Source organism: Miniopterus schreibersii (assembly GCF_964146895.1).
Source record: "Miniopterus schreibersii genome assembly, chromosome: 4".
Classification (NCBI taxonomy): domain Eukaryota; kingdom Metazoa; phylum Chordata; class Mammalia; order Chiroptera; family Miniopteridae; genus Miniopterus; species Miniopterus schreibersii.
Genome location: NC_138105.1, coordinates 72,299,952 through 72,322,162, shown reverse-complemented (window position 1 = coordinate 72,322,162; position 22,211 = coordinate 72,299,952). Strand labels below are relative to the sequence as shown.

General features: G+C 42.4%; 2 protein-coding genes across 3 annotated transcripts in view; one reads left to right on the top strand and one right to left on the bottom strand.

The window, feature by feature from the left end:
• LOC308556324 (olfactory receptor 1f45-like) overlaps window positions 1-22,211 on the bottom strand; it is a gene marked incomplete at both ends in the record, with an annotated part of 504,663 nt that overhangs the window by 225,669 nt on the left and 256,783 nt on the right.
• BRD4 (bromodomain containing 4) overlaps window positions 7,791-22,211 on the top strand; it is a 75,925-nt gene continuing 61,504 nt past the window's right edge. The window contains exon 1 of one of the 2 annotated variants that reach the window (XM_081136769.1): window positions 7,791-8,010. The gene's annotated coding sequence lies outside the window, so the exon portion shown is untranslated. The remainder of the gene's footprint in view (window positions 8,011-22,211) is intronic. The other variant, XM_081136770.1, reaches the window with a different exon arrangement.

Sequence of the window (22,211 nt, the reverse complement as noted above, 5' to 3'; positions counted from 1 at the left end):
ATGCGTGTGCCCTGAAATGGAATCAAACTGTGACCTCTTCATGGGTTGACACTCAACCACTGAGCAAGCAGGTTTTTGAGGTTCCTTTATGTCGTAGCCTGTATCAGTACTTCATTTCTTTTTATGGCTGAATATCATCCCCTTGTATATATATGCTGCATATGTTTATCCAGCCATCCAATAATGGGCATTTGAGTTGTTTCTACCTTTTGACCATTGTGACTAGTGCTGCTAGGAACATTCTTGAACAAGTATCTGAGTAACTTTTCAATTCTTTTGAATATATACCTAGGAGTGGAATTATTGGGTCATATGGGAATTCTCTGTTTAAATGTCTGAAGAACCAACAAACTTTTCCACAACAGCTGCCCATTTTACATTCCCATCAGCAATGTACAAGGGTTCCAATTTCTCCACTTCCTGATACTTTTTAAAAAAATTTTTTTACTGTGGCCATCCCAGTGGGTGTGAAGTGGTATCTCATTGTGGTTTTGATCTGCATTTCCCTAAAGACTAATGTTGCTGGGCATTCCTTCATGTGCTTGTTGGTCATTTGTTTATCTCTGGACGAATATCTATACAAGTTCTTTGCTTGTTTTTTTATTTGGGTTGTCTTTTTGTTAAGTTGTTTATATACTGTAATTGTTTATATATTGTATTATAATAGACACTTAACAGATGTGATTTGCAAAATTTTTTTCATTGTCTGGGCTGTCTTCACTCCCTTAATAGTGCCTTTTGATGCAAAAAAACAATTTGTTTTTAAGTCCAATTTATTTTTTCTTTTCTTACTTGTACTTTTGGCGTCATATGTAAGAAATCATTGCCAAATCCAAGGTCATAAAGATCTACCCCTACATTCTCTTCTAAGAATTTTATGGTTTTTTAATTCTTATATTTAGGTCTATGATCCATTTTGAGTTAATTTTTGTATATGGTGTGAGATAAGGATCCAATTTTATTCTATTCCAGGTGGATATCTGGTTGTCCCAACACCACTTGGTGAAGAAACTATCCTTTCCCAATTGAATAGTTGTGGCACCCTTGTCAACATGTCAGTTGACTATAGCGACATGGGTTTATTTCTGGACTCTGAGTTCGACTCTATTGTTCTGTGTATTCTGTCCTTATGCCAGTTCCACATTGCAGCTTTGTAGTAAGATTTGGAATTAGGGCGTGTGAATCCTCCAACTTCGTTTCTCTTTTTCAAGATTGTTTTGGTTAATCTGGGTCCCTTAAATTTCCTACAAAGAAACCAGCTGGTATTCAGGTAGAAATTATGTTGAATCTATAGATTATTTTGGGTACTGCTATTCAGTTCATGAACACAGATGTCTTTCCACTTATTTAGGTCTTCTGTAACATCTTTAAGCACTGTTTTATAGTTTTCAGCACTTCTGCTGAAACTTCTGTACTTATGTTAAATTTATTCCTAAGTATTTCATTCTTTTGATGCTATTGTAAATGGAATTGTTTTCTTAATTCCATTTATGGATTGTCCATTGCTAGTGTATAGAAATGTAGCTGATTTTGTTGTGTTTTTGTCTTTTATTATTTTTTTAAAATATATCTTTGATTTCAGAGAGAGGAAAGGAGAGGGGGGAAGAGAGAAAGAAACATCAATAATGAGAGTCACTGATCGACTGCCTCCTGCATGCCCCCGACTGGGAATCAAGCCTGCAACCCGGGCATGTGAATCGAACCTGGATCACCTGGATCCTAGGTCGATGCTCAAACGCTGAGCCACGCCCGGCCGGGCTTCTTCATTTTATTTTTTCCATCACCAGAAATACAGCTGATTTTTGTGTGATCTTGTATCCTGCAACTTCTCTGAATTTGTTTAATAGCTCTGATAGTCTTTTGGTGGATTCTTTAGGATTTCCCACATATGAGATTATGCCATCTGTAAATAATGATTGTTTTTACTTCTTCCTTTCCTATATGAATGCCTTTCATATCTTTTTCTTGCCTGATCGGTCTGGCTAGAACTTTGAATACAATGTTGGCATCCTTGTAACATTTCTTTTTAAAGTTATTTATAGTCTCAGTAATTTTTCTCCTAACTGTTAATTCCATTAAGGCCATTGTCTAGGTTGCAAATATTCTAATTCCAGCCAATCCACTTAAGCTGGATTCTTTGAATAAAGAGCATGAAGTAGATAAAATCTCCTTTTGGGATCTAAATTTATGAGTCATAGGTCAACAAGTTGGGTATTTAAGTGCCTGTAAGGCCCAGGCACTGTGGGTACATGTATCACATCTTTGCTTAGTAACCTACCCAAAGATACCCCCTGAAGAACAAATCCTCAACCTCCCCATGGGAAATGCCTAGGGATTTTGGCTTCTCAGATGCCTAGAAAGATTTGGGAAAATTTCTTTAAATAGGAGTGAAGATAGTTCACAAATGCATCACAATACAAATTTCCATTTGCTGCCATAAAATTCTCTGAATTTCTCTTTACAGATATCCCCCAAGAGCCAATGACTTACTTTAGAGTAACAATGTGTAAATTGTTTACTACAATGGTTCTCATAATTCCTTCCTATTGGAGGACAATGAGAATGACAATACTGATGGTCTCAAATGAACTAAAACCACAACAATTTTCCCCAGTGTTTGAAATGCATGTTGTCTAGCTCAGCAATGGCAAGACAAGGGGAAGCTAAGAGAATATTCTCGGAGAAGAAAGAACTTGCTTACAGCTATTCATCAACCTCAGTAAGGCTGAAATAAGTCTTCCCTAGGGAAAGGGGGTATTTGGTCCCAGAATCTATGTTAATAGTTATCTATTGCTGCTTTAAAAGTTACTCCAAAAGTTAGTGGCTTAAAAGAAAACATCATTTCTGGGAGTCAGAAATCCAGGTGTGGCTTAGCTGGGTCCTCAGAATTATATTGCTGTAATCAAACTGTTGGCCAAAGCTGTGGTCTCAAATCTGAAGGCATGACTATGGTAGAATCTACTTTCAATGTTCCTCATGTGGTTGTTAATAGAACTTAATTCCTTCAGATGTTAGACTGAGGGCTTTAGCTCCTTGCTGGCTATTGACCAGAAGCCACCCTAAGTTCCTCGCCATATGGGTCTCTCCTATATGGCAGCTTGCTTTATCAAAATATGCAAGCTGAAAAAGCAAGAGTCCAGCTAGATTAAAGTCACAGTTTTTTGTAACCCAATCAGGAAAGTGACATCACTTTTTCATTAGCAGCAAGTCTCTAGGTTTAGCTCACACTCAAGGGGACATTACAAAAGTATAAATTCTAGGAGGTGGGGATATTTGGGGCCCATCTTTTAAAAATATATATATACCTTTATTGATTTCAGAAAGAGGAACGGAGAGGGGGAAAGAGCATGAAGTAGATGCCTCCTGCATGCCCCCGACTGGGGATCTATCCTGCAACCCGGGCATGTGCCCTGACCAGGAATTGCACTGCGATTTCCTGGATCATAGGTCAATTCTCAACTGCTGAGCCACGCCGGATAGGCAGACTGGGTGATTTTTGAGAGAGAGAGAGAGAAACATTAACGTGAGAGAGAAATATCCATTAGTTGCCTCTACCCAACTGGGGAGGAAACCCTTTTGGTGTACAGGAGGACGTTTCAACCAAATGAGCGACCCAGGGCTTTTGTTTTGTTTTTCTCTTTCTTAAAAATTTTTTTTTTTCCCTTTTGGTTCTTTTGTTTTCTTTTTGTTATTTTCCCCCAAATATTTTTACTGATTTTTAGAGAGAGAAACATCAATGTGCGTGTGAAACATCCAGGGGCTGACTCCCCAACAGCCCCTGACAGGGGATCCAGACTGAAACTTGCACATGTACCCTGACTGGGAATCAAATCAGCAACCCTTTGGTGCACAGGATAAAGCCCATGGCCAGCTAAAAATGACTTTTGAATTAAAAGTATAATATTTTGTAATTCCTGAAATTTACATGAAACCTAAATTTTAGTACCCATTGTTTTACTAAAACAGCCACACCCATTTGTTTACATATTAACTATGGCTAATTTGTGCTATAATGGCAGAGCTATAAAGATTGGCAATGTTGGGCAAAGGACCTAAATAGACGCTTCTCCAAAGAGGACATACAGATGGCCAAGAGACATAAAAAAATGCTCAAAGTCACTAATCATCAGAGAGATGCAAATTAAAACAACAATGAGGTATCACCTCACACCTATCAGAATGGCTACCACCAACAAATCAACAAACAAGTGCTGGTGAGGATGTGGAGAAAGGGAGCCCTAGTACACTGCTGCTGGGAATGCAGAATGTGCAGCCACTATGTTTCCCCAAAAAATTAAAAATGGGGGGGGGAGGAACTGCCATTTGACCCAGTGACCCCAGTTCTAGGAATATATCCTAAGAATCCTGAAACACTAATCAGAAGAATATATGCACCCCTATGTTCATAGCAGCGTTATTTACAATAGCTAAGATCTGGAAATAGCCCAAGTGCCCATCAGTAGATGAGTGGATAAAAAAAGCTGCAGTACATTTACACCATGGAATACTATGCAGCTGTATAAAGGAAGGATTCTTACCCTTTGGGACAGAATGGAGGACCTGGAGAGTACTATGCTAATCGAAATAAGCCAGTCAGAGAAAGACAAGTATCACATGATCTCACTCATATGTGGAATCTAATGAACAAAATAGATCCAGAGACAAGCAGGGAACAGACTGACGAATCTCAGAGGGAAGGTGGTGAGGGGTGGGTGGGTAGGAAGAGATTAACCAAAGAACTTATATGCATATATGCATAACCCATGGGCACAGACAATAGTGTGGTGAAGGCCTGGGAGGAGAGGAGGGTGCAGGGGGGAGGGGGTCAATGGGGAAAAGAAAAGTGGACATCTGTAATACTTTCAACAATAAAGATAAATTTTTAAAGACTGGCAATGTTATAGAGATTGTATGGCCCACAAAGTCTAAAATATTGACTACTTGGATCTTTATAGATAAAATTTATCAATTGCTGGGCTAGAGGAAAGATGCGGGCAGTCTTCATGGAGTCCGGAGTTCTGAGTTCTAAACTGTGTAAATGTGTGATTTTGGGTGAGTCATTTACCATCTCTAGGACCAAACTATAAATTCCAGAATGTAACCTCATGGGCAAGGACTCATTGGAAAAGTGGGCCTGAATTCAGGCCATAACATATCAAATACCTCCAGCTTTTCCAAAGCTGATCATGCTTTGTAGATTTATTTTTGCTTTTAAGAACACACTATATAATTTTTTAACCTGGAAAAATCCTAGCAAGTATGAAAAGAAAACAAGAAATGTATAAGGATATTCACTACAATTCTGATTATTATGATGGAAAAACTGGAAATGAATTAAATGTACATAATAGAATAATTAAATTATTATATATCTATATTTTATCTCCAAGTTACCTCCCAATTAAGCAGATCTCCAAGTATCCATGTGCAATGACTTCAAAGATATATTAAATGAAAACAACACAACTATATCTATAGGTAGACATATTATTGCATAGAATAAAAGTGTAGACCAGTGCTAGCCAATAGAAATATACTGCAAACCACATATGTAATTTAAAATTTTCTAGTAGCCACATTTAAAAGTAAAAAACAGGTTAAAATTAAATGTACTAATGTATTTTATTTAACTATGTAAAAACTTATTTCAACATGTAATCAATGTAAAAAGTTAGGAACACGGTATTTTACGGGTTTTTTTGTACTAAATCTCTGAAATGCAATTTGTATTTTACACTTGCAGCTCATCTCAATTTGGGCCAGCTACATTCAAGCACTCAATAGCCACATGTGGCCAGTGGCTATCAGATAGCATAGGTATAAACACATCAAAGTGGTTACTCTGGTCGGGGGAGGGGGAATGCTTTATTTTTCCATATTCTTTTGTATTGTTCAATTAAAATGGTGTCATGTATTACTTTATTAAAAATAAATAATACCAGTCAGAATTATATTGTGTAATACTTCATATTTCATTCCTTAATGTTTTTATTACTCTTTTCTGGGCTTTAGTATTGCAAACATAGTAATAACAAGAGAAGTAAAAAAGAGCTTATCAAAGTGTGAAGCATTAAATAATGACACTATTAAACTGACTTAACTGGGTAAACATTTTCTGAGTTTGAGTATCTTTGAGGAGTTAAGCTATGCATTATGTAAGTCAAAAAGAATGAGACATTTTTAAAGAATTTTGGAGACAGCTTTTGGAACTCCCTCTACAGCTTCCATATTCTCTTCAGGTTGGATTTGATTTCTAGCAATAGCCAAAAGCCCTCCAGTTGGGTCCAGTAAATCTAGCTAAATATTTATGGTTTTGTCTAAAATAAACTGTGACTAGAGTCAAAGGAAAAATTTTATTATGTAACTTGCAAACTGGGAGCTCCAAATTACTTCCAAAGACACTTATTGTCTGCAACAACAATAAATTTAGTGGATAATGCAACAAGACAACTGTGGGAAAGGGCATCTTAAAATCGATACATTCTGGTTTCTTTAAAAAAAAGTTGTTCCATAGTCACTTAGCCCTGTGTACCTTCCTATTCTTTTTTCCGTTTCCAACTATCTTCTGCAAATTGCCCAGCATGCAAAATTAGGAGCCATGAGATATTCACGAGTTTCAATATTCTGTAATACAGAATATTCTGTATTACAGAATTAGAAGGAAGCTTACTAATGGACCAATTACTATTACTGCCTTTATTTTTTTACTTAATAATTTATCTCATATTTTGTTAAAATAAGGGTTAAAATTAAGTCTTTACTGTGTCCAGGACTCATCAGTAATTTATGATTGCCCTCGGTGAAGAGTGAGCAAACTCCATGACAGGTTCAAAACTACTGACTACTATCCTAGTATATCAATATATTCTGAAAGAAGGGGGCATCAAAAAAAATTTTTTTAATTACGTAGGTTTTTTAGGATAACGAGTCCATTTTTAAAAGATGGGACTAAAAATGCCAAGAGTAAAGATAAGAGCAAATGGGAAAGGAGGTTATGTTTCTCCTTTGAAAAATTTCATAGAATCATCACTTTAAGCTGCAAGCGACCTAAACCTCATCTCATTTAATGGAGCTGATCTGTAGTTTGAGTCTTAAGGAAGAGGTCAGCTGGGTACAACTGGAGGGAGAGTGCTCTAGGCCCGGAGTCCAGCACCTTCCAGTTTTACGTCTATCTTAGCCAGATAGAGGCGGCTAACTAAGAAAGATGTTACCGCAGCCTTGTTGGTAGCCTCCTCAACTCTCCCTCACCCCAGTACCGGCGCCCCCATCGCAGCAGCTGTCTCACCTTAGCCGCCTGCACCCTCAAACTCCTCCCACACCCTTCAGGCTCCTCTCCGGGGGGGCTCCCTCAGACAGACGTCTCTCCTCGGTCTCTGCCATCAATCAGTTTTGGGGTATCTTCGAGGGTCGATCATCTGACCCTTCTTAAATTCTGGACGCCTTCCTCTGCCTTCAGATCTTTTCCCTGAACTCAGCCTTCAGTATCCCCCTCCCTCAGTCTGAGCGGGGTCTGAGGAATCCTCTCCCTTGGCCTTCGAGGTCTCCTCACCCTCCTCCCTCAGTTTTCGGGGTCCCCTCCCTCCATCTGACGAGTCCCTTTGCTCAGTCGGCTAGGTTCACCGCCCCCGCGCGCCCGCCTAGCGCACTTACCCTCCGGCCGCGGGCTCTCCGGAGCTCGCTCGCGCCAGGCGAGATCTCGGGACCGCGCACGCCGGGCGGCGGCGACGCTGGGCCGCGCGCGCAGCGTGCGCGGTGACGTCAGTGCGCTGGCGGCGACGGCGGCGGCAGCAGCGGCAGCGGCAGCGGCAGGGCTGTTTGTTCTGCTCTCCCGCAGCTGAGAAGCCGAAGCAGTGGCTGCGACGGTGGCGGCTGCCGGCGGTGCTCGCCGGCGAGCGGGGCGTGTGAGTGCGGCAGAGCGGCGGGCGCGGCGGGCGGGCCCCGGCGCCGCCTAGCAGCTCGAGAAGGAGGCGGCGGCGGCCGGCGGGGGCGGCGTGCGGCCTAGCGTCTCAGGTGAGGACCGGTGCCCTTCGGGGCTACGAACGGCGCGGGGCGGCCGGCGAGGGCTCGCAGCGCTGGCCGCGTCACCTGCATTGCGTAATGGGCCCGGTGCGCCAGCTCCGACGCCATCGGCGCGAGGGCGGGGAGGCCGGGGCGACATGGGCTCGGGCCTGCGGGCCTCCCGCGTCCCCGCGCCACCCGCTTGCGCCGGGGTCGCCTGCGCTGTAGGCCTTGGGGCGTCGGGCCGCTCGCTTGCTCCGTCTTAGGCGCCGACGCCCCCGGGGTCGGCTCCGTCAGCCGGGCGGGGGCCCTTGTGGGGGGCGCTCGCGCCGCGGCGGGGCGGGCTGCCGGGGGCGGGCGGGGGGCGGGCCGAGGCGCCCAGCACTTCCTGCCGCCGCCATTTTGTCAAGTGAGGAGGAGGAGGAGGAGGAGGAGGAAGCGGTCGCCGCGGGGCCCGTGGCGCGCCCGGCCCGGGTAAGTCCGGGCCCGGCGTGGTGGCCGCGGCGCCGCTGTCCCGTGCCGGGCCGGGCCCGGCTTCAGCCCGGCCGCTCACGTGAGCCGGGCCCGGCGTGCTCTTTTCCCACCGCAGCTCGCCTTGGTCCTCCTTCTCGGGCTGGGGCAACACGCCCCCGCCCCCATTTCCTCACCTTCCCGAGTGTCCTCGGAGCACTGCGGAGAACGCGGCTGTTCCCCAGTAGTAGGCTGGCGCTGCACTTCTGCCCCGGGGGCGAGCCTGGCTCTCTACCTAACTACTCTCAGTCTGGCAGCCCCTCGCTGGGCGCTTTGTTTTTCTCGGTCGCTGCACGCTTGGCATCTGTGCCACGACCTCGTTTATTTGCGGTGTTGTGCGGGGCGGTGGTTTGGGGTGGGGATGTGGTGGAGTTGTGATTCAGCGAAAGAAAATGACCCCCCCCCCCCCCACGGAAATGGCACAGCTTTACCTGACAGGGACGCCCCCAACACCGGCCGTGGACGAAGATGGGAAGTCCCATTTTGGTGTAGTGGACAGTGTTCAGGCCGGTGGATGAGTCAGGTGCTTTTGCTTAGTGGCTGGCTAACTTCCCTTTTACTCAAGACCACGCACTGTTTTTTGAAGTGTTTTTATATGTTTCGTTCAACCTGGTGGGGTTCATGGTCTTGTCCCTTGGGTTCATTTGTTGGGTTCATTTTTACCTGTGTGTTGGATGCAAGAAGTGACTTCTTGGATCTTGGAGTCTGTGCCTCATGAGAATTGAAGTGTCTTTGCTTATCTTTGAGAGGGCTGTAGCTGTCCCTGATTACAAAAACCAAGTCTCAGTGTACCTCTAAGCCAGTGGCTCTTTGGTGCTATAACACGGTTGGGAGATTTTCATGAAGGAGGCTGGCAAGTTCCTTAAATTGTGAGTCCTTGAAATTTGTAGTCCTTGGAAGTTGTAAAGGAAGCGGTACTCTAAAGGATTTATGAATGTGCTTTCAATTTCAAGACGGTTTTTGATGGCAGTTTTATGACCTTGCCAATAATTTAATAAAACATTCCTTTCGTTTTAATTTGGATGGGGATTATTTTCCAGCAAGGCATTGTCTATAACCAATCCCTTCTCCCCAAAAGCTTCAACCTGGGGCAGATAAAACTTTCAGATTGTTTCCATTTACCAAATCGAGAAAGAAAAGCCTGATCTGAAACAAAGTGCATCCCCTGTTATCCACTATACTCCCTATCTTGGTAGGAAACATAGTATCTAAGGACTGAAGCTGTGGAGTAAATAAGTCTTAGACTTTGTTTCCAATAGTTATCTTTTTGAGCCAATTGTGATCTTTGTACTAAATTGCACTTTTGCTTTTGGAGGTAGTGGATATTTTCGTGTTACACAATTCAGGTTATTGAATGCTTTGTCTTTTTTTTTCTTAATTAAAAAATTTTTAATTGATTTTAGAGAGAGAGAGAGAAAAACATCCATCGGTTGCCTCCCGAATGCCCTGACTGGGGATCGAACCCGACGACACTCCACCCAATTGAGCCCCACCAGCCCCACTTCTTAATTCAAAGCAAAAACCATTTGGTATCTCATTGACTTGAAGACTCTGGCTGTTAAATCTTCTGACAACCCACTGTCATCATCTGTCACAATTATGTACTTGTAAAGTGTTTCGATTTTTGATAACTGAATAAACTTATGAAGTAGATCATGTTTGTCTTTCTGTTCTTGGCAAGTATATAAAAAGGAAAGAAAAGTTTGTCATTGAAAACTGGTAGTAACATTCCATAAACCCGCGATTTTTGGTGTTTAGAAAAGACTGGACATTCCCATTTGCAAAGTGAAGATTGGGGATTCTTTGCTGATCCTGACATTTAATTCCTAAGACATGAGTTTGTGCTCTGGCCAGTGTGCTCAGTGGTAATAGTGTTCTTCTGTGGTTTCAGGTTTGGTCGGGGCACATGTATGAGACAACCAGTCGATGTTTGTCTCTCACATTGATGTTTCTCTCTCATTCTCTCACTCTAGAATCAATGAAAATGCATATCCTTGGGTGAGGATTTTAAAAAGAAAAAGGCATGAGTTTGTAAATAAAATTTTCTTTCTTTTTTTTTTTTTTCTGGACTCTGACTGTAAGTTCCATAAGGACAGGGTTTTGTTTGCTTCACTTTGCTATTTTTATTCTATATTGTATTCTTAGTGCCTTAAGAGCACTTAAAAGATTCTTTGAGTGAATAAACTGGAGAGATAATTGAGCAAGAATTTGGCATGTCCAGCCAGGCCTGTGTGGTTTAGCAGTTGAGCATTGACAGATGATCCTGGAGATCACAGTTCGATTCTCTGTCAGGGCACATGCCCAGGTTGCTTGCTTGATCCCCAATAGGGGACGTGCACGAAGCAGCCAATCAGTGACTCTCATCATTGATGTTTCTCTCTCTCCCCCTCTCTCTTTCTCTCTCTGTAATCAATAAAGATACATTTTTTCTAAAAAGAAGGAATGTTTCTTAAAAATTTTTTGACATGTCCATAACACCAACTGAAATTGGTCAGTAGTGACTTAAAAGGAATGTGAATTTTAAATAATATAGTAGTAAGGTCTCTAGAAATTGCAGTAGACTTATTAATAGTCCAGGCAGCGTGGCATGCAATTGCTTCTGTGCACTGTCTACTGTGTATTTCCCACTTAGCAGTTTGAAATGTGGTGAGTGGGCTTAGGCAGCCATTCAACTCTCATCTAGGAAAGTGTTTTAAGAGGGTGATGAAGTGCAGAATAATAAACAGGTATGGGTAGCATTTCTTAATGTGAATCGCATATTGTCAATAAAAACTTGATTTAAAAAAATTGAGCACTTTCTTTGTAATATTCTCAATTCATGTATATGTGATTGGTTAATCCATATCAACAATTATTCCTGAGCTCCTACTATATATATATATATGTATGTACAAGGGAAGATAGGTATTTGCACAATGACTTTTATTTGGTACGTGTATTCTTTATTAATGTATTCATCCCCCAAACATTTATTGAATATAAGTTACGTGTAGGAACAGCTTTACTTAGACATAATTTACACATGATACAGTTCACCAATTTAAAGTGTACAGTTCAGCCCTGGCCAGTGTGGCTCAGTCAGTTGGAGTGTTGTCCCTTGCACCCTAAGGTCGCAGGTTCAGTCCCCAGTCAGGGCACTTGCAGGAGGCAACCAATCAATGTATCTTGCTCACATTTATGCCCCCCCAATCAATAATTTAAAAAAAACACACAAAACATTTAAAGTGTACAATCCAGTGTTTGCCTATTCTGTATATTTCAGGAATCATATAACTTTGTGTCTGGCTGCTCTCAGTATAATGTTTGCACAGTTTGTGTGGTAGCATGAATCAGTACTTTATTCCTTTTGTGACTGAATGATATTCCATTATATGGGTATACTACTTTTTTTTTTTAATCCTCACCTGAGGACATTTTTTCCATTGCTTTTTCAGAGGGGGGTGGGGGGGGGGAGAGAGAGAGAGAGAGAGATGTGTGAGGGGCACATTGATTGGCTGCCTCCCTCACATGCCGTGACTGGGGGTAGGGAGAGAACTTGCAGCCCAGGTACATGCCCTTGACCAGGAATTGAACCCTCAACCCTTTAGTGCGCTCTAACCACTGAGCAGCACTGGCCAGGGCTGGATATGCTACGTTTTCTCCATCAGTTGGTAGATATTTTGGTTGCTTCCACTTTTTTGCTATTATGAATAGTCCTGTGAATGTTTGTGTACAAGTTTTTGCGTGGACGTACGTATGCATTAATTTCTCCTGGGTAGATGCCTAGGAGTGGAATTGCTGTGTCATAGTGACTAACTTTTTGAGGCTACACATGGTTTTTTAACTGCATTGGTTTTCTAGCACTTTTATGGAGAGATTAAAAGAAAAGCTTAATGGAATATGGTGTGGCCATTTAAAAAATTGAGGAAATGAAAGGGCAAGGATTTCAGCATGTTGACATGTTCATTCTGGGTGGTTTGATTCCCATTTGGTTTTTTTAATTGTACATTGTTAGAGAACGGTTTGACATGCTTATAAGGCACAGAAAACAGTTTGAAAGATGCACCCCAAATTTATACTACTGTTGTTATGAAGGGTGATTTTAGAAACACTTAATTTTTTCTTCAGTCTAAATAGGCTTCAAGTTATTCAACCTGATTAAACAGCATAAGCATATCCCAGCAGAAATGGAATATATTTCATTCTAAAGAGATATAGTTAGGGCAAAGTAGCCATCTGTCCCATTCTTGACCAAACCCTGAAGTGGAATAACACAGGTTCATCCACACTTGAAAATGAGATTGTAAGGATATTTTCTTTAAACAAAAGTAGTACATGATCATTTTAAAGAATTTAGAGAATACAGAATGCTAAGGTGATGTTTAATGTTAAAAAATATCTCTTACATCTATTTTTATTCTAGTTTTCCTACATATGAGCAACAAAGTTGGGTTGTACTCTCAAGTTTTCAAAAAATATCACACTGTGAACATTTCCAAAATGCTCTGTTTTAAATGGTTGCCTAAGCCCTGGTTGGTCTGGCTCAGTGGTTAGAGCGTCAGCCCTCGCTCCAAAGGATCTTGGGTTTTGTTCCTGGTCAAGGGCACATATCTGGGTTGCAGGTTCAATCAGGGCAGTGTTTCTCTCTCCCCCTTTCTCCCTCCCTCTCTTCCACTCTCTAAAAATCAATGGAAAAATATCTTTGGATGAGGATTTTTCTTTTTAAAGATAAAATAAATGGTTGCTTAATATTTTAGCATATGAAATACTGTAGTTTAATTCCACTGTTTTTGCATGTGATTTTTGAGGGGGGTTTTTCATGTCCAGAGTGGGAATTGCTAGAACAAAGAGTGTGCATTTTTTAAAACTGGATACTAATTAGTTTTCTAGAAAAGTTCTATGAATTTCCATTTCTCTGATTACAGCTTGACAGTGTCCTGTTTATAAGCATGAGACTTTTGACAGTTGTGTAAAAACAAAATGTCATCTTGGGTTTGTTCTGAGAAGTGCCTCAAGATCTTGCTCTTCGACCTTTCTACTCTCTCCTGCCCAGAGCTGGACTTTGTTTCCTGAATTCCTGACCCTACACTAGGAGTCCAGTGTTTTATCTGAATGCTCTGGGGAGGGTGACTAGGAGGGCTTGAGTGGCCTCTTGGTGTCCAATCCTGTCTCATTTTTTTCTGGCTTGCTCTAAAGACTGAGTCCACCAGTGCAGCACAGTTAGACTCCAGTTTGAATTCTGGCCCTGCTGTCTGTTCTGTGACCTTTAGATTGTCACTCAACCTTCCCCAAACATCATTTATGAATTTTTCAGCTGAGGGTAAAATGAGGCAATGGCCTCTCAAGATTAGCTACTTACTTGCTGTCATTGACCATGGCCAAAATTGAAGTGGGTAATCATCAAGCTGATGAGGGCTAGGAAAGTGCACCAGCTGACACATGTCACTGAATGTCACTAGGTGACACCAAGATCGTCTAGGTGCCTTTTGTACCCCCTCTATATGTGTCTTCCTCTAAGTGAGCTGTTATTTAAAGTGGGGGTTGGGGTTGTTAAGTGAAAATTTGTTTTTTTTCTGATAGTGAGGTTAAAAGTGGTGATAATGGGGTTGGTGAAAATGGGACCACTCTGGGGTCTTCCACCCTGGGATCCTGGCTGAAGAGTTTGGGGGAAATGATCCAGCAGGGGAAGGTGGTCCAGTGTATCCTCAGGTCTAAACTGTAACTTGTCTGTTTCATTAAAGTCTGGTTATCTGGACAAAGGCAGTGGCCAAGGTGCTGGAATTGCTGATGGACTGAGGTTTTTCCATTGTACAAGCACAGCATCCCTTCATACCTTCCCTACCTCTTTTGGCCCTAATTTGAATTGTGTTGACATCTGGCCTTGGTGAAAGGATTCTGGTCTCCTAGAAGGTTTCTATAATAGGTCAGGGCCTTCCTCGAAGGGAGGCAAAACAGCTGGATATGCCAGGGAAATAGAGTACCTGGCTCAGAGGCTGAGGTCCTGCTGTGCGTATTTACCAGAAGAACCAGCCCATGCCAGTCACCACTACTAGATCCTGTTAGGATCCAGTTCCATGTGGAATGCCTTTTGTGTTAAACCCAATTGGAGAACATATTTCTTTCAGAGATTGGTCAAATCTGAGCATTTAACTGCCAATTAAGAGTGCTCTAATGCGCAAGCCATTTCTTTTTGACCTGTGACATGCTTACAAATAAAGATTTTTTTGGTTCGCCCTGGGTTTGGGTGGTTCTGTGATCTTTTCCTTGACAAGTATTGGCCTGTTCTGCCCAATGTAGGAAATTCCAGGACTTTGAGCTGTGGTAGCAGGGTTGGTTGGCCTTGGGTGGAACTATGTACAGGAGAGGGAGAACTAAGGAGTCTCCTGTAAGGTTTCAGTCCCAGCCTGACTCCCTTCTGGCCTTGACCTTAGGCAAGTTACATAATCCCTAAACCTGTTTCATTATTTGTAAAATGGGTTCTGTGTGTTGGGGGGGGGGGGTGTCTCATATCGTTATTGTGTTCAGATTGGGGGAGTGAAGGGGAGCCTCTGTCTGTATTATATACTCCTGGGAGATGGGAAGTGCTTGCTTTGCTCTGCCTGAAGAGCTTTGAGAAAAGCTGTCCAGACCCCACTTTGCCTGTTGTCATCTTCCTGGTCTTGTCTGCCTACGACCGAAACTTCTTGTTTGTTCCTAGTTGCTGTTGTGTCCACAGACAGTGGCACACTGTGGAAGCAGTTCCAGGGGAGAGGTGTTGGGCTTGGTATTGTGCAATTTCCAGAAACAGGAATTAGTAATTCCTGTGTCCTTGTGGGTGGCTAATGTCCACAGTTGTCTTACCCCAGGCAATGACACATACATGCCTGTGAGTGAATTGGCATTTGAAATTTTGTTTTGTGTAAAAGAAAAGGAAGGCTGAGATAAATTTGGGGATTTTACACTTGAAACACTTTCCACTGTGTTTGAGGAAACACATATTTCATGGGAACAGATTGTTGTTGTGAGGGTTGAAATGGGAGAACTGCATGGAGTGTGGAACCTTCCAACGCAGGTTGGGGGGCGGGGGGACTGGGCTGTAGGAGCACACTATATCTGCCTTGGACCAGTTGCATACCCTCCCAAGCCTCAGTTTCTCATATGTGAAATGGAATAATAGGTTTTGGCTTCAAGAACTTTGACCAGAATCTAAATTTTAAGAGAAAAGTAATTCTTATTTTGTGCTCTTCAAACTGTGAGTAATGAAATGAATTAAGTAGGTTGCAGTTTTTGTGTAAGGAAAAAAAGGAAATGTCAAAGAGTGTTAGCCATTCAAGGGTATTTTATAAAAACTTTGATTTATGTATTGTGTACATAATAAAATGTGTTTCTTCTTGTGGGTCATATCAGAACCGTGTGAAATAGCATTGTTTTAGATACTACTCAGTGGTAACCATGGGTACCTTGATTCCCCCCCCCCCCCCCCTTTTGGCCGTTTTGCAATCTGTTTCTTCATCACTTACCCACGAGTGACCTTCCTGGATATGCTTTCTAGTAGCAGGCGAACTGCATTCGTCTTTAGTTTTCTTTTCTTCCTTGGACCCAGTGTTTGCTAGAAGCTCTGTAGGGAGTGAGAGTGGTGTAACGAAGTTGAGGAAGCATGTAGTGGTGAAGGTTGTCAGTAGTTTGCAATAGGCAAAACAGGAAGTACAGTGTATAGAGTGTCGTATGCTTGTGTGTACGGCAAGCTACTTGTCCTATTTTCTTAGCTATTGTCCTACTAACTTTTAAATTAAGATGCCTCTTCTTTTAGGAAATGGTTGTATTGGATAGGTCTCTCTGGCATAAATAACTAGTTACAACAAGAGGAAATTTGTTGGCTGGTGTGTCAAGAAGTCTGGACTGGGGATCAGGTACAGCTGAATCCAGGAGCTCCAACAGGGACGTTGGAGCTTGTTCTCTGTCTCTGATATCCTGACCTCAAAGTCAAGAGCAAGCCTTCCCCAGTAGTGCATTCTGATGGCAGGAGACTCTGGCTCAGATCATTGCTCATCATGTCCATGTTCAGGACAGAATGCAGAACCACCTTGCTTCAAACATGGCACCTGTAGCTTATCACTGCCCCCAGCTTGTTTACCTCAAGTAGTAGCTCCAGCAGCATCTTGCTCATTATTATGAGATGTGCTAGATGGGATACTTTTGTCTTTTACAGTAGAAGTAGAGTATATTCCCTAACTTGAAACAAGAAATTTTGGGTGGTTGAAAGGGAAGTTAATTTTTCATACTAAGGTGATAAACCAGAATTAGTTCAAATCAACTTAGAATGACTTACGTAAGGAAAGGGTATCGGTGGGTGGGGAGAGATTAACCAAAGAATTTATATGCATACATGCATAACCCATGGACACAGACAATAGTGTGATGGAGGCCTGGGGTGGGGAGTGGGTGTCGGGTGGAAGGGGTCAATGGGGAAAAAACGGGACATCTGTAATATTTTGAACAATAAAAAATAATAAAATACTTTACAGAGGATATCAGCATTCTACACAGTAATAAACCTGTGTATTACGTCAAGGATTGAAACATACTCCAAGGTATGTAATGCATGAGTTACTTTATGAAATAATCTAAAATCAATACATTTGTACATGCTACTTGCAAAAAAGAAAGAAAGAAAAGGGTAGCCTGGCTGAGTTGGTTGAATGTCATCTATGTACAAAGAGGTCGCCTGTTCTATTCCTGGTAAGGGCACTAGCTGGGGTTGTGGGCTCGATCCCCAGTAGAGGGGGTATGCAGGAAGCAGCCCAGCGGATTGATGTTTCTAAAAAGATACAATTTAAAGGTGGGGGGAAGTAAAAGTGCATATGGTTAAGGATGTATGTATAGAATCCTGTGGTAGAGGAATAAATGAAAGACATGGTTTATCTTACCAGGTCCCTGGTACAGAGGGAGCTGCTATGGGGCTCTGGGAGGAGTCAAGCCAAGTCTCAGGAGTCTCTTGGGTGAGTGAGGGCTTGGGCCACCAATGAAAGGGCCCAGTTTGGCCAGAAAAACAACCCTCAGGAAACAGAGGTATGATGGGCTTAGACCATCAAGGAGTCACAGGCAGGAGTCAGATAAGATACCAGGTAGATAAATTTCAGTAGACACTTAGATGAATGAAATTGTAACCAAGAACAATTCAGTAGCCTGGATTCGTCTTTGTCCATGCCTGCAAAAACTGTCGTCATTGCCATTTGCTAAGCTGTTTCTGTACTTGAGTTCTTGTAAAGTCTGCTGCTTGGCATTCCTCTAGTATTACAGAAAGTTACTCAGATTTCCATAATCAAAAACAAGTGTTAAGCTCTGCTAGAGTAATCATGTTTCTACAGTTCTTGCTGTTGGCTTTACTTAGTCCTTTAAGAGGCTCAGAATAATTGAGGGTCTAGTGAGTGGCCAAAGACTAGCCCTCCTTCTCACGAGAGCGTCAATTCTTAATTTGAGGGGGGATTCTGAGATCTCTTTGAGGATATGATGGGTGCTGTGGATTCTTTCTCTAGAAAAACGTGTATGTGTGAACATTGAACAATTTGTGGGGGAACGGGGTTAGAGCCCTAAAGCCCACCCAAGGAGCATGTACTAAAACGAATTAACTAGATTTTATTTTGAGAATGAGAAATTTCTTGCTGTGTTAATTAAAAGGTGCTTGATGGTTTTGGCTCTGGCTGGGTGGCTCAGTTGGTTGGAGCATCATCTTGTACACCACATTTCCGGTAGGGGCACATACCTAGGTTGCAGGTTCAATCCTGGAACGGGGCACGTGTAAGAGGCAGTACATCGATGACTCCCTCTCTCACCCCCCCATCCCCCTCCTCTTTCCCACCCCCCTTCTCCCTTCCTCTCTCCTTAAAAATCAATAAAAACATTTTGGATGAGGATTCAAAAAAGTAATAATAAAAATAAAAGGTTCTTTATGGTTTTGAAGACTTTCCTTTTTGCATGCATTGCGCTTTTTCAGACTTTTGCAAATTCATGAAGCAGAAACAATGTGGAACACCTATTTTGGTTCTTATAAAAATCCTGCAGAGGTTTTTACAGAGCCCTCAAGTAACCTGTGTGTCAGCAGTGATACAAACCTGCCCAGGGCTCCTGTGTACCCCTTTCTCAGCTTGTTCTCTTTCCTGGGCATAAGGAATGTCAGAATGTGCCAGAATAGGTCTACTGCAGTGGCTGCAGATGAAAGATTTGTGTTCTGTGGCTCTTCACTGAAGCTCCCACTGTTCGTAAAACTCTCCAGGATTTGTTGTCAGCCTGGAGTCTAGCTGGCAACCTGATCATTTGGTGGTGGTGTTGGATATGGGTGGACTTAGAAAAATTATGGCTGTGACCCCTTGTGTGACCAGCAGCTTAGCACCTGCTCTCTGCTGTGGGACATTTGTTCATGCACACCCTTGAACCTGCAGACAGAGAGAAACCCTTCTTCAGCACAATATACTTATGCTTATGAACTATGCCTACGCTTATGAACTTACGACTATGAACACCTACACCAGGTGATGTGCATAATGTCACTGTATTCTCCCGAAATCTGTGTCTGCTGAAAGAATAGGAAATAAAATACCATAATTCATACTTCTGTAATTGGGGCACAGTTGTCTGTCAGAGGATGGAAAAGAACTATTACTTCTAAGAGTAGTGCATATTAAAAACTGCTTTGCTCCTTCCTAATCTCTGGTGTAAAGGTTAAACTTGTATGTGCCAGTGGATATTTCCCCCATTCATTTACTGCTGCTGTTGGCTTTAGTTAATCCCATTGCTCTGCTCAGTTGAATTACAATCTTATTGTACAGGTATGACTTATTACTTAAGCATTTTCCCATGCTATTAATAGAAACAAACAAGGTAGCGTACATGAAAGAATTTGGTAAAAAGTGGTATCATCAAGGTGTAGGTGGTTATTTATAATTCTTATTAAAAATTGCTTGGTTTTTGCTTACAAAAAGTTGCTAAGTAATATATATATAAAGTTGTGTGTGTGTCTTCATTTGTGTTCCTTTTGACACTAGGAAACAATCAAACTGACAGATGAGGTGTCTGGAAATAACACCACCTTCATACTCGTCTATTTCTAGATAGTAATTTACATATCTTTGTAATTCCAGGAATGCAGTTTTATTATTTTTTTAAATTTTTTTTAAAAAGTGTTTTATTCTTTATTTTTTAAAATATATCTTTATTGACTTCAGAGAGAGGAAAGGAGAGGGAGAGAGAGAGATAGAAACATCAATGATGACAGAGTCATTGATCGGCTACAGCCCACATCCTGGGCATGTGCCCTGACCGGGAATCGAACCCTGATCGCCTGGATCCTAGGTCGACACTTAACCGCTGAGCCACGCCCGGCCGGGCAGGAATGCAGTTTTAAATTACCAGTGTTGGAGGCCTTTCGAGTTGCAGCTTAGCTTGCTTGTCCTCAGTGTCATCTCTCAGGACATCTCTGCTTTTTTTGCTCTGGGAACCCATGCAAGTATCCTCTTTTTGCACTCGTGAGACCTGGGTACACTCCTTGGCCTGTGGCTTTTTCTGCTTGCCTTCCAGAACCCCATATTCCTGTTGTTCAACTTGAGACCATGCTTATTGATTGACTCCTTGTAAAAAAACTTCAAGGCTTTTAGCAAAAGTTGCCTGTGAGTAGACTTCCCATAAAGGGTAGAACTATCTTTTTTGAATGGACCTTTTTTCTGTTACTTAACTGCTTGCCTATTCTGAAATAATGAAGTCACCCTCCTGTCTGTGTCAGCCTTAAGATACGGAGCTGCAGTGTTGGTCATTTCTCCTTCCTCACTGTGTTCCTCTCCCCAGACTGAGAGCTTGAGCATACATTTATGATAACTCCATTTTAGTGAATATTTGAGTGACTACTGTGCACCAGGTGCTGGATTTCTAAGGCCCTATGTATTCTTTAATTCCTCAGTATTGTCTCCATTTTGCAGATAAGGAAGCTGATGCCCAGAGAGCTCCGTCACTTGGGCAGAGTTAGGGTTGTAAGGGCATAGAACTGGTAAGTGGTGGTTCCTCCAGAGCCCACGTGCTCTTAACTCCTGTTGGTGAGCTGTGGAAGGAGGAAATCATCATGGGCAGATGTTTGGGGTGGTACAAGGTAGACCTCGGAATTGCTTTCTTAAGAGGTCCGGCCAGACACTGGGAGAAGGAAGAGAGACCTTTCATAGGAAAGGAACTGTTATTTAGGCTGGTCCATCTCTAACACAGCTGTGGCTTGGATGGAAACCTAGACAGTTCTGCAAGCAAGCCACCTGTCTCTTGGAAACACTCAACAGAGCAGGGCAAGGAATGGTTAGGGAGGGTCATTAGTCTGGCTGGGCAGATTTCCTTTTCATTAAATGCATCACACGAGTGGAATTAAGCCTCACCTTGAAATAATTTCCACTAGAACACCAAGCTGCCTTGATTTGGTTTCACCTCTGTTTTTTGGTAGTCCACTGGAGACCTGTGAGTACAGAAGGAGTTTGGGGGAGTCAGTAAGCTGAAGTAGGTGTCATTTTTAGCTTATGCACCCCAGGCTTGTTAAGTCAGGGGTGTGAACTAGATCTCTTAGAGTTTTGGTGAGCCTCAGTCTCAAAGCTGTGCTTATTGTAGGGTGGAATTGAGTTCTGGCTCATGGCTCTTTATTTTGCACTTGGGGTTTCTTTCTTAAAGGGAATTTCCTGCCTGAAGTAAACATGCTAAATTGGGTGATTCTGCCAGTGCTGGACTTACTAGGCAATCAGCTACTGTGTGATATTCTGCGTGTGGGGTGAGGATTCATTCAGTGGTGAGTAAAGGTGTTTCCCATGTCTGTGTGCTACGTACAATTAAAACATGATTAGAAATACAAAACAAAATAAAACAAGCATACAAACAAGAACAACAAAAAATCTGACGGGGGAGAGTGAGGCGGGTGTTCCAGGGATCATCCTCATCTCTCTAGTGGTGGATAGAGACCCAGTGCTTAGAAAGGTGATGTAATTCATTTAACAAGTGTACCCCCCAAGAGACAGATTTTTATTTTACTTTTAAAACTTTTCTTTGACTTTGTAAAATGACAGTTGAGCTCATTGAATAAGAGTTTGGCTCTGATTGGCTGTGATTGGAAAATGCACTCATGAAAATGGTAGAGCCCGGCTCGGTATGGCTCAACGGTTGAGCATCGACCTAGGATCCAGGAGATTGAGGTTCAATTCCCAGTCAGGGCACATGCCCGGGTTGCGGGCTCGATCATTGACTCATCATTGATGTTTCAACTCTCTCTCCCTCTCCCTTCCTTTCTCTGAAATCAATAAAGATATATTTAAAAAAGAAAAAAAAGGAAACCCTCCTCCTTTTTAAAAAAGAAAAGAAAAGAAAAGAAAATGGTAGAAATGGTTAGACAAGCTCCATGCAAAACTGGACTAGTAATCAAATTAGTACTTGATTGCTTTTAGCATAATTCTCCTGCTGCTCTAAAATCCACTGCATATAGGATAAAACCCAAACTCCCATTCTTGGTACTCTGAGCCCCTGGCTTCTGTGATAGTCCACTGTCCCATTCCTTATCTTTGCTCTTTCCTTCTCTTAGAATCCCCCCATCTCTTGGGGTCCAGTTTGGATCTTTCTTGTTTTACAGTGACCCACCCAATTTCTAAAGCAGTGCTGTCCAGTGGAATTTCCTGCAGTGGTGGAAACATTAGGTTTTTGGCTTATCCCACATGGTGGCCATTACCGCCACAGGG